Source organism: Pongo abelii, chromosome 13, assembly GCF_028885655.2.
Source record: "Pongo abelii isolate AG06213 chromosome 13, NHGRI_mPonAbe1-v2.0_pri, whole genome shotgun sequence".
NCBI classification, from domain to species: domain Eukaryota; kingdom Metazoa; phylum Chordata; class Mammalia; order Primates; family Hominidae; genus Pongo; species Pongo abelii.
The window spans coordinates 79,246,522-79,263,580 of NC_071998.2; the positions used below are offsets into that span (position 1 = coordinate 79,246,522).

General features: G+C 50.3%; 1 long non-coding RNA gene and 1 other non-coding gene across 2 annotated transcripts in view; one reads left to right on the forward strand and one right to left on the reverse strand.

Moving 5' to 3' along the window:
• Positions 1 to 16,628, reverse strand: part of LOC134759784 (uncharacterized) — a 31,900-nt gene extending 15,272 nt beyond the window's left edge. The window contains exon 1 of the long non-coding RNA XR_010136545.1: positions 14,369 to 16,628. This is a non-coding gene — a long non-coding RNA (uncharacterized LOC134759784). The remainder of the gene's footprint in view (positions 1 to 14,368) is intronic.
• On the forward strand, positions 10,823 to 10,922 carry LOC112135059 (small nucleolar RNA U13). Its single transcript, XR_002916372.3, has one exon. It is a non-coding gene; the product is annotated as a small nucleolar RNA U13 (small nucleolar RNA).
• Positions 16,629 to 17,059: the final 431 nt, after the last annotated feature.

Consider the following 17,059-nt stretch of genomic DNA (forward strand, 5'->3'; position numbering starts at 1 on the left):
CTTAAGGTATTATATAAAGATAGTGAAACAGGTGGTCTTACATAAGACCTTAAGGTTTTATATGCTTAAAGTCTTATATAATATGAAAGTTGTCAGAATCAAAATGAAGTCACTAATGTTAAGAAACCCCTAACAAATAGAACGGAGGAAGGCCATGAAGAGAGGGTTCTCATACTTGTATACCTGATAACTAAAAAGACTCTACGAGAACCACAGTCTTGCACACAAGGCCATCAAAACCTTTATTTCATTTTATTTTATTTTATTTTATTTTAGACAGGATCTGGCTCTGTTGCCTAGGCTGGACTACAGTGGTGTAATCTCGGCTCACTGCAACTTCCACTTCCTGGGCTCAAGCCATCCTCCCACCTCAGCCTCCTGAGTAGCTGGGACTACAGGCACCAGCCACCATGCCTGGCTAATTTTTGTACTTTTTGTAGAGATGTGGTTGCTGTATATTCCCCAGGCTCGTCTTGAACTCCTGGGCTCAAGCAATCCTTCCACCTCGGACTCCCAAAGTGTTAGGATTACAGGCGTGAGCCACTGCACCTGGCTCATCACAACCTTATACACACAAACAGCACTTCTGCAAGGACACCTGCCCAACAACTGCCTGTCCAACCTCAGACTGGCTTCCTCCTGTTATGGATCTCTGTAGCCAAAGATAATTATTTCAAAACAATGATTTAATCCTCTCATTTATTTTTCCTTAAAAATTATTGTCTTTTTTTTACCTCCCTGAATATTCTCATCATTTACGATGGCATGTGTATTCCCATTGCAATGCTCTTTTCCCAAATAAGCATCCATTTCATTTCAGAGAGCCTCTTTCTGCTTGTTCTTCAGGTTGACAATAATAGTGATGAAATAGGAGTGGTTCAGAGAACAATAGCAGCACCATAAAGGGTGGAAGTTCTACAAAACACCGCCCAGAAAACACGGAATTGATTAGAGGGGGTTCTCTGGGGGTTATTTTAAGGAGAAACTTGCCAGGGGTCTGCCCTAGCTTTTCACAAAGTAGGTGCCTGAGCCAACACTGCTTTCCATATCAAACAGAGAGAGGGACAGATGGCGCTGGCTCACAGGAGGGGTCTGTTGTTACTGGGAGAGGGACCGATGGTCTGACAGCATTAGTGGGCACAGCCTGGGTCTATGTGGCCCGTGGAGCACGTCTGAGAATGGCCCTGAGATAGACTCTGGAAGGTCCAGACTTCCCTGCCCCAGTTAGACTCCATGTGTGCGGTCACGTCTTGCCCTCTCTTTGCCCTTTGAGTTCAGAAATGATGCACATGGAAGGTGAGCTATCAAGAAGAGCTGCTGAAAACAGAAGAGCCAGAGTTAATTAGGGGAGGAGGGGTTCTGTGACCAGGGGCCCCCATGTTGCCGTCCAGTGGATTTCTCACACCAGCAGAGTCTAATAAAGCCCCAGACGGAGGGTATGGGAATTGCCATTTTATTTTCAATTCTGTCCTCTGCTCATAAAGTCCCTTTAAGCAAATGCCTGAGATGATGTCAGTGAAGCACGAACCCACAGAGTCTCAGTCACATGGACCCACGTTGCTCGTTGTAACCAACTCCCACTCTGTCCTCACTCCCGCTCCCAGCCCACGCCCCACCATTCCGCTCATCGGAACTGGACCCTCTCTCTGGTGCAGGCTCAGGGGTAGGCTGGGCACTGTGACGTGTTCCCAGGATTGACTGCCTTGGAATACAGAACTTGAACCTTTCAAGAACTTGGAATTAATAATATTTTATTATCTTCTAGCTGAGTTTCATTTTCTGTAAAGAAATATTTTAAAATATGCGAAATGTGTTATCACAGTCTCAATGCTGCAACAGAGTTAGCTGAGTTTGGGTGTTACATATTTTTTTCCTATAGCGAAGGAAAACCATAGACTTTAATAACTGGTCATATTTCACCCTTTTGTTGCAATTTTAAAAATCAAAAATTTCAGCTATGGGCTGGGCATGATGGCTTATGCCTGTAATACCAGCCCTTTGGGAGGCCGAGGTGGGTGGATCACCTGAGGTCAGGAGTTTGAGACCAGCCTGGACAACATGGCAAAACCCTGTCTTTACTAAAAATGCCAAAACTTACCCAAGTGTAGTGGTGCTTGCTTGTAATCCCAGCTACTCAGGAGGCTGAGGCAGGAGAATCACTTGAACCCGGGAGGCAGAGGTTGCAGTGAGCCGAGATCATGCCACTGCACTCCGGCCTGGGCAACAAGAGCAAAACTCCATCTCAAAAAAAAAAAAAAAAATTCAGCTATGGAAAAGCATAACAAGGAGCCTGTTATTTTATATGACAGAATCACTGGAGGACATAGGCAGGAGCCATAAACCGGGCAGTGTCTAAAAATCATCAGTATATCTGGGGTGTGTGTGGCATGTGTGGCGTGTGTGTGCTGTGTGTGGCGTGTGGGTTGTGTGTGGCGTGTGCCACATGTGCCACCACCAACTTGTTTGCTGTTGTCAGTAGTTCTCTCTCTGTGCCATGGATACCTTTTGAGGCCATTAGTCCCTTTAAAAAACATTGAATAAGTAAGATCATCCCCACCACAAAAAGAAAATTCCAATTTATGATCAAGCCCCTTTCAAATATTCTAGTTTAAATGCTAAGGCACATCTCTTAAAACAACTGGGAACACAGGGTCCCAGTCTGCTTGCTGGATGGAAGTGGTTCATGGGCAGGGCAGGGCTGGCCCCCTGATGTCTGGAGGATGTGGGCATCCCACCCAGGGCTCATCCAAGGGAGCACTGTGAGGCTGGACCTTCCTCAGGCCATCGTCAGAAACAGCAGATGCCAACCCTGATGGGGTTGGCCCTACCTGGGCTGGGATGCCCTGGCCTTGCCTGGGTGGGTTCTCTGCAAATAGATGAGATGAGAATACAGCTCATGCTAAGTACCCATTGCCTGGGGAAAACCTTTAAACATCCCTGTGAAATCACCCGGAGGAAACCGTGGGCCTGTCCTAATGTCCTGCAACTTGGTCCCAGAAGGTCCAGTGGGAAAGAGGAGGAAGCAGGCCACGCCGTAGCCAGTGCACTGGAGGGTCCAGAGAGCACTCAGAAGAACTGCCTGCAACCTCATCAAAGGGGAGCATGGCAGCTCGTATGAGGAGTGGGATGGAAAGAAATCATAGCTGGACCCCATCCAAAGACCACAGTCCTATTTAGGAAGAAATTGGGTTAGAAGTATCAGACATAGAATCTGTACAGGACTTAGTGTCACACAGCATTTTCATGGGGAAAGCTAAGGCCCCTGGTGTGAAAATCACAGCCCTTCCTCTGCTGAGTGAGCTGCACAGGAGAAGAGGGTGATCCTACACAGAATCAGGGTCGAGGGAGTGTGAATCAGGCCTGTTTCTGTGGCAACAAATAGTGTTTTGTTTTATTGCGCTAGAACATACAGCAATGATATAACGGCCAATGGAATCTCTTTTAAAAAGTCATGCTCCGCTTTGGATAAAGCTGGTATAATTTGTTAAGGATGAAAAACAAAACCTGCAATGTTAAATTATAGCAGCATAAAATAAAGTAACAGAGCAAAGCGAGAGGAAAGAGAGAGCATTTGATGAGATGGAGAAATGGTTCTAGGCAGAGAGAGAAGCAGGCATTTCTGAAGAGCCCTGACCCCACAGCCAGCCAGGCTTTCTCTCCATGTCTAAAATTAATAGAGCAAAACTCTAGCTAATGATGGAGCCACATGCTTTTATTTGGATAATAACCCTGCATTCATTTTTTTTATTAGTTAAATATAACAACTGAGAACTTACATTGCTATTTGCCTTGAAGGTCTAAGAAGCCAATTATGGCCAGGCGTGGTGGCTCAAGCCTGTAATCCCAGCAGTTTGGAAGGCTGAGGCGGGTGGATCACCTGAGGTCAGGAGTTCAAGACCAGCCTGGCCAACATGGTGAAACCCTGTCTCTACTAAAAATACAAAAAAATTAGCTGGGCGTGGTGGCACATACCTGTAGTCTCAGTTACTTGGGAGGCTGAGGCAGGAGAATTGCTTGAACCCAGGAGGCAGAGGTTGCAGTGAGCCAAGATTCATGCCATTGCACTCCAGCCTGGGCAACAGAGTGAGACTCTGTCTCAAAAAAAGAAAAGAAAAAAGAAGCCAATCATATGCTTACTTACATATACATGCACATATTCTCAATTTAAGCCATATTTGTGGATGTCTCATTTTGCTGCTGTATCTTCAGGAGACCAGTGGCATTTTGTATTCATAATCCTGTAAAGGTTTGCCACTACTAACATATAATCTGAAACAATAAGACAAAGTGGGAAGAGAGCCGCTCGGGAGAAGGGGCTGAGCAGTGCTGGGGTCGAGGCTTTCATCTGCCCACCCTTGCCTTCTCATCCCCACTCATTTGGCATGAGTGTAGAAGAAGCTGCCTGCTTGGTCCTCAGTCACAATCTAGGATCTGCCTGGCCGTTGGTTGGATTGGTGCACAGTTGCTATTTACTGGCCTTATAGGATCCTACGTGGACTTTCTCTTGATATTTTTATTTATGTTTGCATAAGCACTTTTCTTCAGTTTATTTTTAACGTTCTTGAGTTTGGGGTAGCATTAGGAATGAAAGAAGTTTGTCCCTCTTTGACTCTGTAGTCTATAAATGACCATTTTTCGGTTGTTAGAACAATGATCCATCTTACTCTGACAGAGAAGAGGTTCTGTGGCCTGACACGAAGAGATTGCATCTCGTTATGCAGGCTGCCAGGTTCCAGGAGAAGTGCCCTGGAGCCTTGCCCAGAATTGCCTGCCAGCTGATGTGCGTGTTCTTCCCACTGAGGAACAGGGTTTTCCTATTTGGGGCAGCATTTGAGATGCATTTCTGGTCAGACAGGGGCGTGCCCAGTGCCTGAGGGTCAGGCCTCCTGGCCAGTTGTTTCCACACTGATGACCCAGGCAGCCTGGCATCCCGTGACTTCCTCAGAAGAGGCCGCTTATGCGCCCTGAGTCCTCCCCAAGGCGCCAGACACCCAGGTTCACAAGTGGGGATCAGAGATGCAGAATTTACTTTCTTTTCACAAGTTAAGGTCATTTTTGGGAGACTCGAATGTCAATTTCGTCACCCTAGGAAGTGACTAGCATGAACTAAGTGCTCTACTATGTTCTGGTGCCACTGGCCGTGATGAGAAAGTGAGGAGGCAGAGCATTATGGATGCTGCTCAGAGGCCACAGTGAGGACCACTGCAGCCTACAGCACAGGTTCCGAACCGCCACTTGGTTCCAGACACCTGCAGAGAGGGCAGCCAAGTCATTCTCTGGGTTTCTCCAGCAGGGCTGTGTCATGTTTGACCCAGAAATGGCGCCTGCATGTAGAGAAATGCCGGGCCGTGTGGGGACCCAGGTTTAATTATTCAGACAGCTTGGATCCTTGAGAGCTACGTGAAGGCTATTATTGCTCATAACTCCAGCAGCTGTGAACAAGAACAGCTTTTCCCATAGATTCTTGCTGCTTTCTCACGTTGTGCTTAGAATACAAGATTTCATTTCTGATATGCAATTTCATGATGTTTTTCTTCTGTGTCTGTGTTTTAAGATATTTGAACAGTTTGTCAAGACAAGAATAAAAGAAGAATACAAGGAAAAGTAAATTGCTGCTAGCCAAAGAAGAATTAAAGAAACTTCTAGAGGAATCTAAAGTGTCTCCCAGGTGTGGAGAGAGAAATATACTGGATGATTTCTGGGGCTGGGAACTTACCAATGACAAGAGGACTCTTCAGGTTTGTTTTTGTTAAATCGTGTAACCCAGCCTTCCACAGACACGAAAGTCTGAGCTTTGAAGACCTGCCGGTGAGACCAGGCTGACTCCCCTCTATCATGCTGCCTGTCATAAGCCTCCAAATGTCCCTCTCATCAGTCCTGGGAAAGTGGGCTATTTTGCTAACCAAATGCATCACAACCATTTTATTCCTACCCTGTATGCATTTCAAACGTCAGCAGCCCCGACTGACTCAAATAACCCATCAACATGTAAGCACTCATCAGATGAGGTCTGGTTTCTGATCTAATGATCAAGAAGCAAAAATGCAAAGCTAACTACAAACAACAGAGCCATAACCCCTACCACACCCCTTGGTGCCAGATGTCTTAACAGTTGGTCCCAGAGTAAAATGAAGATTTGATATACCGGACAAGTGAACTGAGTTAACTAGGTTGCCAAAACTTACTAAAATAATAAATGAGGCATTATTTCCATGAAATAAGACACACTTATAAGAAAACAGATGTTAGACATTGGAAGAATACATAAGCTTAACTCTTTCTTAAAAATTAGCTTTAATTGACTGATCTTTAAAAAGTAATGAACATGGGCCAGGCGTGGTGGCTGACTCCTGTAATCCCAGCTGCTCAGGAGACTGAGGCAGGAGAATGGCGTAAACCCGGGAGGCAGAGCTTGCAGTGAGCCTTGATCGCGCCACTGCACTCGAGCCTGGGTGACAGAGTGAGACTCCGTCTCAAAAAATAAATAAATAAGTAAAAAGTAATGAACATGTACTACTTTTAGAACTATAAAACTGTAGGTTTTGTAAACATAAAAATGGTTAACAATGTATTTTTATTTTAGACTGGAAGATGCAGCATCAGTTTTTTTTTTTTTTTTTTTTTGAGACAGATTCTCGCTCTGTCACCCAGGCTGTGTGTAATGACACAATCTTGGTTCACTGTAACCTTCGCCTCCAGAGCTCAAGCAATTCTCCTTGCTTCAGCCTCCCAAGTAGCTGGGATAACAGGCACCCACTACCAAGCCCAGCTAATTTTTGTATTTTTAGTAGAGATGGGGTTTCGCCATGTTGACCAGGCTGGTCTTGAACTCCTGACCTCAGGTGACCCACCCACCTCGGCCTCCCAAAGTGCTGGAATTACAGGCATGAGCCATCAGGCCCAGCCAGCATCAGTTTTTAAATGGACATTAATTGATGCTTTCTATGAAGGCATAGGCCTCCTTTGTTTGACCTGCGATTTGGTTGATCAAGAATTAGGTGACCTAAGTTAGTGCTAGTTACACAATCCTCATAAAACTTCTCTAACTATTCTAAGGACAGGTACTTTCTGAATGGGGAAAAAAATAGCATGAATTATCTTCATCACAATTGCTAATGTAAGGTAAATGTGTGTCCCGTTGCTTGCAACTTGTGATTTTCTATGGTTAGAGTAGTCATGAGAATGCTGGGTTCTAGCCATGGCTTAGCTGTGTCCACCCACCAGGTGGCCATGGGGCAGAGGCAGAGGAGGCAAGGGCTCGGGAAAAGTGCTGGAGCCCCTTCTCTGCCTTAGTTCACAGCCTGGCCCTGGCCCATCTTATCCCAGCCATGGGGTAAGTATTGGACCTTCCTGTGCTTCAGAGCCCTCCTCCAAATGGGAGGATGACCACAGACACCTCAGAAAGTGACTAGGAGGATGGCGTGAGGGGCTGCAGGGAGGGACCCCGGTGGTGCCTGGCAGGCAGGAGGAGCTCCGGAAGTGATAACTGTCATTACTGCTATTGAGACCGTCATTACTATTAAAGACATTTGGCCAGCATTCTCTCTCTATTGATAAACTAGCAGCAATAAACCACATACTCCCCTTCCCATGAATACATCATGAAGACAACGGAAAAAATATTCGGAATGCATTGAGCCATTTAACGAAGATGACATACACACATACACACACACAGAAGGAAAGCAAGGGGTAGAAATTAGAAGAGAGTCAAACTGACTCTTTAAAATGAGATTTAATTGCCTATTTTTAAAAATAGATTTTATTGTATATATTTAAACTATACAACATAATGTTATAGGGCACATAGAGATCGTAGGATGCTTACTATAATGCAGCAAATTATTTTAAAATTTACACTTGGATATATTGCTTTTATAATTACGAAGCTATTTTTTAATTTTAAAAGTAGCTAAGTTTGCAACCTTTCAACAACTTTTTCCAGATATTCTGTCTACTTTTCTATAGGCATCCCAGTGAAACATGTACAATTCAAATGACCACATGCTGGACAGCCAGGCGCGTCCCCATGCAGGCCACGTGGGCCTCTTAGAAGCAGCCTCCTGGGGCTGTGTAGCCTCCTGCAGCCATACAATCCCGTCCCGGTCGCTCGTCTCAGCCTCAGTCCTGAGCAGCCTGTGGGAATGGTGGCGAGGGGACAGTCCAGAACACTCCCGGACAGCCCCTAGCCCCAGCCCTGCCCGCCTCTCGGGGAAGCAGCCACCAGGGACTGGGTCCTAGCCAGGTGGGGTTGGTCACCCAGTGGGGTTGACACCTGGTGTTCCTTCCTGAAAGCTGCAGCAGCCACCTCCTTCACGGCAGGCTGGCCTGAGTCCCACTTAGCGGAAGGAGAGCAGAGATCCAGGGCCCGTGAATCAGCTGACCTTCGTGAATTCACACCACAGCTCGTCAGCATCAGCAGAAAGCCGGTGCTGCCCCTTGGCACGGCTAAGGGGCCATGGAAGCGGGAGGCTCCCTTTCTTTTCAGGAACACTTCTCAGAGAGGCCCAGAATAGGGCCTGTCTAGCAGCTGCCCCCGTCCAGCCCCTAACTGAGAATGTGTAGACGCCTGTCTAGCCAGGGGAGCGTGGAACAAGCCCAGGCGAGTCTGACCGTTTGACTCATCCCCCGCAGGTCAGGGGTGGAGTGTGGCTTAGCCACGGCACACCAAGGTTGTTACATCAGTAAAGGAAGGAAGGGCGAAGGAGGGAGAGAAAGAAGAAAGGAACGGGGAGAAAAGGAGGGAGGGAGAGAAGGAAGGAGGAAGGGAAGGCAGGAAGGAGGGAGGGAGGAAGAGAGAAGCCAGAGAGAAGTGCTTTTCTTGCGAGAGATGTGTAAACAAGCACCCCCACAGACAGAGAGCAGGAAAACGGCAGCGCCTTCAGGAATGAATGAGATGAATTGTTCAATGACACAAATGAGCATGAGTCTGCTAATTATTTGTCTTGTCTTCTAACAGCCATGTCAGCAACATCTTGTTGTTTGTATATTTCAGAAGCTATTAAGTTATAATAATTTAACACAATAATTCAGTGTCTGCAAGGAAGTGTAAAATTCTCTGTAAAGAGAAATGGTAGGGAATAAGAAGAATTCCCCGGACAAAGAATGACCACATTTTCCACGCACCCCGGAGCACATTGCCCAGGCCAGGCCCTGTCCAACTGTTGCTGGACAAGCAAGTGCATCTGCATAGCCCAGCGGCTCCAAGCCTTGGCCCCTCTATCCCTGTCCCTATTCCTGGCTTCAAGTTTAAGGATAAGAGAACAGGAAGTTGCTTAAGAGTAAGTTCTCTTCCCCACCCTGGTCTGGGTGCTGCCTGGGTCCTCCCCTTCCCTCCTTCCCTTCCCTCACTGCCTGCAGCTGAGCAACTCTCCCCGGGAGCTTTCTCTGTCCCACACCAGGAGCAGGAGACTCAAAGTGGATTGCTCCCTACCTCCGCCACTTTCTAGTTTTTCATCCAAAACATGGCTTCTCTGGACATTGAGGTCCAGAGAAGTTTTGGGACTTGCATGGGGTCTCATAGCGACTGAGACTGAAGATTAGATCTCACAAACCCGAAGCTTCCTGAAAGAGTCAAACTCTTAGAATCTATTAGAAAGGGCGACTAAGACTGGGCCAGAGAAGGGTGGCCTTGGAAGTGAGAAATGAGACCTGGCACGTTGGCACCCCCACCCCCAATTCACAACACATCCTCTCCAAGGCTGGCTCTCCCCTGTTAAGGCTGCCTGTTTCTCTGCTTCCTTATCTGTAGCCCCTGCAGGGGCCCGTCTAGACCATGTAAGGGAGCATGCTGGCGTCTTCCATCAGGTGCTCCCCTCCCTGGTTTTTCAGACTGTACTCTTAAAAACAAAACAAAACAAAAAAAACCTAAAATTACTCTGGGTTCCCAGTAGAGCTCATTCCATCTCCTTTGCAGCTTCTTGCACCTCTCACAGCCCCCAACTACACACACACCTATCCTACACCTTTCATAGAACAGGCCTGCTTCCCTCCCTCCCATGCTAGCTCCAGGACTTCCTCCTCCAGGAAGACTTCCATGACTGACATTTCTTGGCCCTGGTCAGCCTTATAACAACACTGGCTAACATTTATTGAGTTCTTCCCATGGACCAGACATAATGCCAAACTCTTTGCAAACATCATCTAAGTGAATCCACACAACAACCCTATGAGGTAGATCTTAACCCTGTTTACAGGTGAGGAAACTAAGTCACAGAAGGGCTAATCAACTGGCTGGGAGTTACATAGCTAGTAAGTGATAGTTTGAACTCTGCTTTGTTGTGGCAAATGCCACAACCCCTTACTCTCTGCCTCCAGCATCCTGCCTCCATCATTTTGGCTGTAGACATCCCCTGCAAATTACCCTGTATCTACACACACACACAGAGACACACGCAGACACACACACACACACAGACACACATGCACATACCATCTAACCTTTCAAACAAGTCCAGTGGTTATCAGTTATCACAGGCAATCTTAAAGGGAGTGAATTCCCAAGAAAGCAATCAGCAGTCTGAAGTGGGGGTTGCATGGTATAGCGGCCCCTCCCTCAGCCCTGGTGGCAGTGGGCGATGAAAATGGGTGCTTAGGTGTGACTGCAAGTGCATAAGCCCGAGGTCTTTTACAACTAGCTGCGTGAGACACCTTTTCTGGCACCATCTGTTTACTGACACTGCTCAGCCTTGGGGGCCCAGAGTAACTACCCAGATCTATCTACTCAGGAACAACTTCGGGGATTATCTGCCCAAGTTATTTGCTGTCTGTGTATTCCTGTCTCTGCATCATGTGCACATGCAATAGAATAGAACAAGAGGTGATCCTTTTGTAGTTAAGAAGCGTGATGATTGGGTTTTCATGCTCACGTGTGAGAAGTGCCTCCCTCAAACCTTGTTATGAAGTCAGCACATTACTGGACTTTTATTTTTTTAAAAAAGAAGAAAGAAAAAAGAATAGAACAAGAGGCATCATGCCTTCTCATCACCATCAGATTGGATGTCCCAGAGCCAGGGGCTCCATCTCCCTCTTGGACTATTTCCAGAACAGGCCCTAGCCAGGGAGAATGTCCAACCCCCGGTGAGTGTCAATGAGCCTCGCTGAGACTAGTTTAGGAGGAAACTGTTGGAAAAAGAGAGACATATGAAGGATTGTGAGTATCTGAAGTCTGTCTTCCCAACCTTGATCAAACAGGGCTGGCATTGAGCCCAAAAGTGGTAATAGCTTCTGGACATGAGTGTCGAGGCAAAGAATACCAGTTGGCTATAAAGACGACTTTCTGGTCTTCCATAGAACCAAGATGGAGAGGTGGAAGCACCTACCTCATGAAAGGTATTGGCTAGAAAGAGAAAATCTCACAGCCATGGAGTGGGGGAAGAGATGTGATGTCATTTTTATTGAGACCAGGTCAAGGAATGTGCAAGAGGACTTGCGGGTACCTTCTGGAGCCCATAGCTCCTGGGCGCCTCCTATGGTTCCGTCTATGGCTCCTTCTAAGGATCTTCGAGTCCTCTCTGGCCTGCTACTTCCTGCATATCCAAGTGTTTTAATATTTTTCCTTCTCAACTCTGTGTCAGGAGGACCTAACTCCCCCACTTCCCTCCCGATCCCCAACCCCCAGTTTTCACCAACTGGTTGGGCTCCAAGTCCCCAGAACCAGCCAAGTATTGATCAAGAGTTGCCCTGATCACACAGCACACAGCTCTCTTCCTCCAGCCACAAACCATTCCCTTGAATTCTACACTCACCCACTAGGCTCAATTTCCCTCTGGTGTGGAGAGGCCTTGTAGTTCACCTCCACCTCCACAGAGCACCCATAGGAGGCATGATAATACTAGCCACCATTTCAGAGTCACCCTCGGGTGTCAGGCACTGTGGGGACTTTCACTGAACATATTATCTCATTTAATCCTCTCAGCAACCTGCTTCCTCCTCTCCATGTACACATGAAGAACCTAAGGCTTAGAGGTGTTCAGTGAGTGACTCTCAGTAGGTGGCAGAGCTAGGAAGGAACCAAGGTTTGAGCGGCCCAGAGAGAGGCACTGCTGGTTATATCATCAGATGCCAATCTGTGCTGTCCTCAGCAAGGGCTGGGATACATGGGGCAGGACCAAGCTGGGCACCTCCTAACATCGCTGAAAAGAGAAAGGAGCCCCAAGACTTCCCCACCCTGGCTCTTCTCCATGCTAGCCCTCAACCCCACCTTCAAGTGCCTTTGTGGTAGAGCTGTTCTCCAGAGAGGGCAAAGAAAGAAAATTCCTCTTCTGAGACACCCTCAGGACAACTGTAGAAATCCTTCACACAGCATCCAGATGGGACCCCTCCCCAGCCCAGGGCAGGGGACATGGTCCTCTGCCACCTCCTTCCAATATTCCAGACCCCACTGCTAAATTCCCCATATTGCCTCAGGACCCATCATACTCTTTCTAGCTCCCACTCCCTCTCTTCTCTCTGCCATTCTCAGAAGCATCCCCTGAGTTTTGAGAGAGAGAGGGGCTTTCTCAATCCCCAGGAAGACACAGACCAGCTCAGAAAACCCCACCCCCACTGAACCCAAATGCAGACTTCATAGCTCCAAGGGAATTGTGACAAGCTAGTGGGAAAATCTTCTGCCAGCATGGATGGTAGGATGCTTGAATTCCAAAGATGACAGTGTACCTCCTTCCCCAAGTCCTTCTAGAAAAAGGATCATTAACCAGTCTAGGAAGACTTAATGCTGGGAAAGGAAGCTCTGGAAGGCCTTATCTCTCCTGCCCTTTCAACCCAGGCAAGGGACCTTCCTTCGGCTCGCCCAGAGAAAGGCTCCACAGAAGTCATATCTAAACTCTTTAGCCACAGGACCCTGTCTTCAAATGAACTAATGTCACATACTCCCAGGATAGAAAACTGCTGAAAGTGGGGCTGCCCTGGGTGTGGGGTGGGGCCGGAGCCTGCCCTGCTTTGCCAGATGCTGAGTACCCAGGCTGTGTGCTGTTGTTACCTTTATTCTCATGATTGCCTCTGCCGTCACCTGCTGCACTGTGAAGGATTCCATTTGTCCTTCTAAAAGATGGACATTATTTTTCTCTCTCACTCCCTCCTTACCTGGCCCACAGCCTGTGCCTTTTGGGGTGGAGGGGGACATCCCAACCTGGGGACAGGGACATTTGGAGAGGAGCCCCATGAAGAGTTGCCATCTGGGACCCTCTATCTCCCAGTGTCTATCTGGCAGTGTCCCAGGACACTGCCAACACTGAGCATCCTTTTAGTTCCACAAATTCTTGCTAGGCCCCCATAAAGATTCACCCAGCCTCCTCTTCCCCTAAGCTCCCACGTGCTAGAACCCCAAAGCCATGAGGGGCCTCTCTCAGGCCAGAAGGAGCTCTGGGATCCTAGCCCTCAGCAGAAGGCTCCAGGCTTTCCCACCTGCTCCCAGCTCCTCTGAGGAAGTTGATGGAGCCTGCAGAGCTGGGCTGGAGGAGGTTTCCTTTCCCCAGAGCGGGGCTGGGGGTACGGGTGGGTGGCCTGGAATGTGCTCTCTCACCCTCCTCCTGCCCAGGTGGTGAGCAGCCAGAGCCCCCAGCCCTCCAGCTCTGAGGGGACGCTCCTGTGAGCCAGAAGGACAGGACAGCTGCCCCCAGTAGGGTTCCCTTCACACGCCATCTCACTCCAACTCAGACGCTAAAAATGGTTCTCTGGTTTTCAGCCTCGGCGCCTGCCCACAAATTAGTGTCTCCAACACAGCCTCTTGGGACATGACTTTAGGGAGGTCCCTGGGGGAGCTGGGAGGCCCCAGTGAAGGGAGATGGTGCTGGCAGAGTCCCTTTCTGAGGAGACAAGAGTGGATAAGGCCCCCCTCCCAGCTTCTGGGACACCTCCCCGCCCCACGAAGGCCACCCAGCCTCAGTGTGACAGCCCTGTTGTCCTCACCATGGCAGAAGAACAGACATTATTTCCACCCCACTGGAGCACGCTCCCCTCACCTCCACCTCCACCTCCAGTTCTGTCAGCTTTACCCTCAGCCACCATCCCGGGCACTGCTCTGCTGGAAGAGAATGCAGCAACAGGAGAAGGGGCAGCCAGCCCCGCGCCCTCCCACTCAGGGTCCAGAACCCACCTTGCCAAGCCTGGGCTCCCGCAGTCAGCCCACAAGCACGGAGGCCAATGGGGAAGCCAAGTCAGGGAAGCCCGGTCTCCCTGCTTGCCTGATATTTAGTCTCAGACTCTTCTCCCCTCCCCAGTCCCACAACGGTCAACTTGGAAGGGGGTGAACCCTCTCCGGGATGCCCACGCCCCAGGGCACCAAGCAAGCAGGTGCCCTGCTGAGGCCAGGACTGGGCGCTAGCCAGCAGCCCGCAGGACCAGGTGGGGACAGGGGAGCAGTACTCACAGGTAAGCCGTCAGGAGATCCAGGTCCCCCGTTACGACGGACAGCCCGAACTCAGAGAAGTCAGCAGACAGCACGATGCCATCCTGGCAGTGTCAGGGGGCCGGGCAGGCGGTGGGCCCTGGGTGGGGCTGGGGGGCGCCGCCGGCGCTCTGGGAGGCTCACAGAGCGGTGCAAAGCCACAGCGCCCGGAGCCCGGGCGGGCTGGGCATCTCGGCGGCCGGGCTGCTGGGGCCCCTGGCGGCCGGGCGCGCAAAGGCACGGGCACGGTGGCCGCAGCTGCTTCTTCCAGGTCCTGGCGGGCTGCGCCGTTGGTGGGGACCGCCCCGAGGGCTCTACTGGGCGGCGGCGGCGGTGGGAGCGCCGGGACGGTGCAGTCAGAGAGGGGCAGGCATTGTTGAGTCATCTTCGTTATTCAGTTTCACAGGCGGGGCTTGGCAAGGGAGGGAGACCCAGCCGGAAGAGGAGTCAAGGAAACTTTCTACGCTGCCGCTCGCTCCCCTTCCCTCCTTCCTTCGGAGCTGGCAGGAATTTCATCCAGGAAAAAAAAAAAAAAAAAAAAAGGAAAAAAGCAAAGAAACCCAAGCGAGCAAAGCTCAGCCCGTCAGAGACCTGCACTTGTTTGGAAAGGGTGTCCCAGAGACTTGGCTGCAGGGCTGGGGACCCTCTTGCCTTTGGGGACAGCCACGGGGTCACATGGGACCCAGAGGAAGTCTCTGAAAGAGACCTTGGGGCTCCCATAGCCCCTCATGCCTCCACCACGTTTCACGCTGGAGGAAACTTCGAGACCCAAGAGGAGAAATGATTTGTTCAAGGTGACACAGCTGATGGGGCATCCCCAAAGCTGGAACTCGTCAGCCCTCCTCGGCCTGTCTCCTAGTACAGGAGAGAGGGGAGTGAGGGGCTACCCTGGAAGAGGCCAGGCTGCGGAGGGTTCCACTGCAAGCTGGGATGACCCGGCAGTGGGCAACCAGGAGCAGTCTCCTCACTGAGAGGCCGTGCCTTGACTCCAAAGAAACGGGTGTGGAGTTCCACCCGCTGAGTGCACCGTGGTTGGAAATGCACGCCCGCAGCCTCTGTCAGGTTTACTGTCAGGTTTACGGGGACCACCTTGATCCCTGCTCCCAGGACCTCGGGAGGCTGAGGGACTGCGTGCAACTCAGCTGGTTGTCAGAGCCCACCATAAAGCAAGCGGATTGGCGCCACCTGGAGGCCGGGTGCTGCAGCTGCAGCTCAACCACCCTGAGGGTGGAATCCCACCAAGTGGCTGACCTGGCCGGCCCCAGAGCCCTGGTGAGCAACGGGCATGGTGGTTAAAACTGAGGTCAATCCCTGTTCTCTCCTTAGACCATAGTAAGCTGGCTGTGCTTCCTTCACGCAGTCTCTTGCTCTCTCTCCCATGCTGAGCTAAGCCCCAGCGCAGAGCTAGAGCAGGCTGTGGGCCCCCCTCCTTCCTTTTTTGCCCTATCTCCCCATGGTCCAGCCAGAGAGTATACCAGAAACCTGGGACCTCAGAGGCATCCAGGATTTCTTCCACCCTGTCCTTCCACATGCCAGGATCCTCTCATCAACATCTCTCCACTCTCTGATAACCTCCCAGGGCTAGAGGGGCTGCATAGCTGGACCAAGAAATGAGCAGACCTAGGCCTCCAGTTGGTGCCATGGTGCTGAAAGTAGATGAGCCTCCTAGGAAGGCCAGAGGATGGGCCTACATGACCAGAAAGACCCACAGATAGAGCCACCTCTGCCCTATGGCAGAAGGCTACCGCAGGCCAGCTGCACTTCCTTCACTCAACCATAGCCTCGGCTGCATCTCATTTGCAGCTCCTGCTTCTCCAATGTGAGATTTTCCCAGAGTGGAAAAGCTATGGTTGAGCCCTGTTGCAACGTGAGCAGCAGCTGCTTGAGACAGACCTGGGCAGTTCAGAGCAGAGCCTCCAGCCTGCTTTTGTGAGGGTCATTAGGGGGCCCACCCTCAGCTCCTGATAAACATGGCCTATGGAGGACACCGACATTTAGTCCTCCTGGGAGGGCACCAGTGCTTTAGTCTCGTTCTGGGAAAGCTCTCGGCTGGGCAGCCAGCATGACCTCTGTACCCTTCTTCAACCAGACCTGAGAAGGACCCTCCCGACTTCTGACCCGTTGCACCTTAGTAGGAACTCAGGTTGGCCAAAGAGCTTTTCCCCCCTTCCCCTTGGGGAGACCCAACTCCGTTTCAGGGACTCTTGCTCTCATCTGTTCAGGCTTTCTCTGTGTCCTCCCAGGGCCTTCCACAAGGGGCAGTTAGTGTCCAGCATCAGGCACTGCACCTGGAAACTCCCAGCCTGACCAGGGAGGCAGGCAGGAGCTCATGTGGCCACCAGCAGTCATGCACATGGTATGCAGCGCAGTCCTAGAGTGTGTGGAACAGACAGCTGCCTCCCCACCTTCTTTTCTGGTCTCTGCTGCTCCTCCTGGTTTTTCCTTTCTCCATATGCCCTCCCTGCTTTCTCCCCCACCTCCTCCTATGTAGAGGGGAGGAAGGAGGAGAGAGCGAAGGAGCAGGGAAAACTTGGCAACTCCACCTGAGGGGTGCCTCCAGCGCCTGCCTTCCGAGTAACAGGGTAGCTCTGGCACCTCCATCCTGGTGGGGGCTGAGGGCGGCCCCTGGGGGCTCTAGCAGGTAAAGAAGGCTGGGGATGGCAGGAGAAGGGA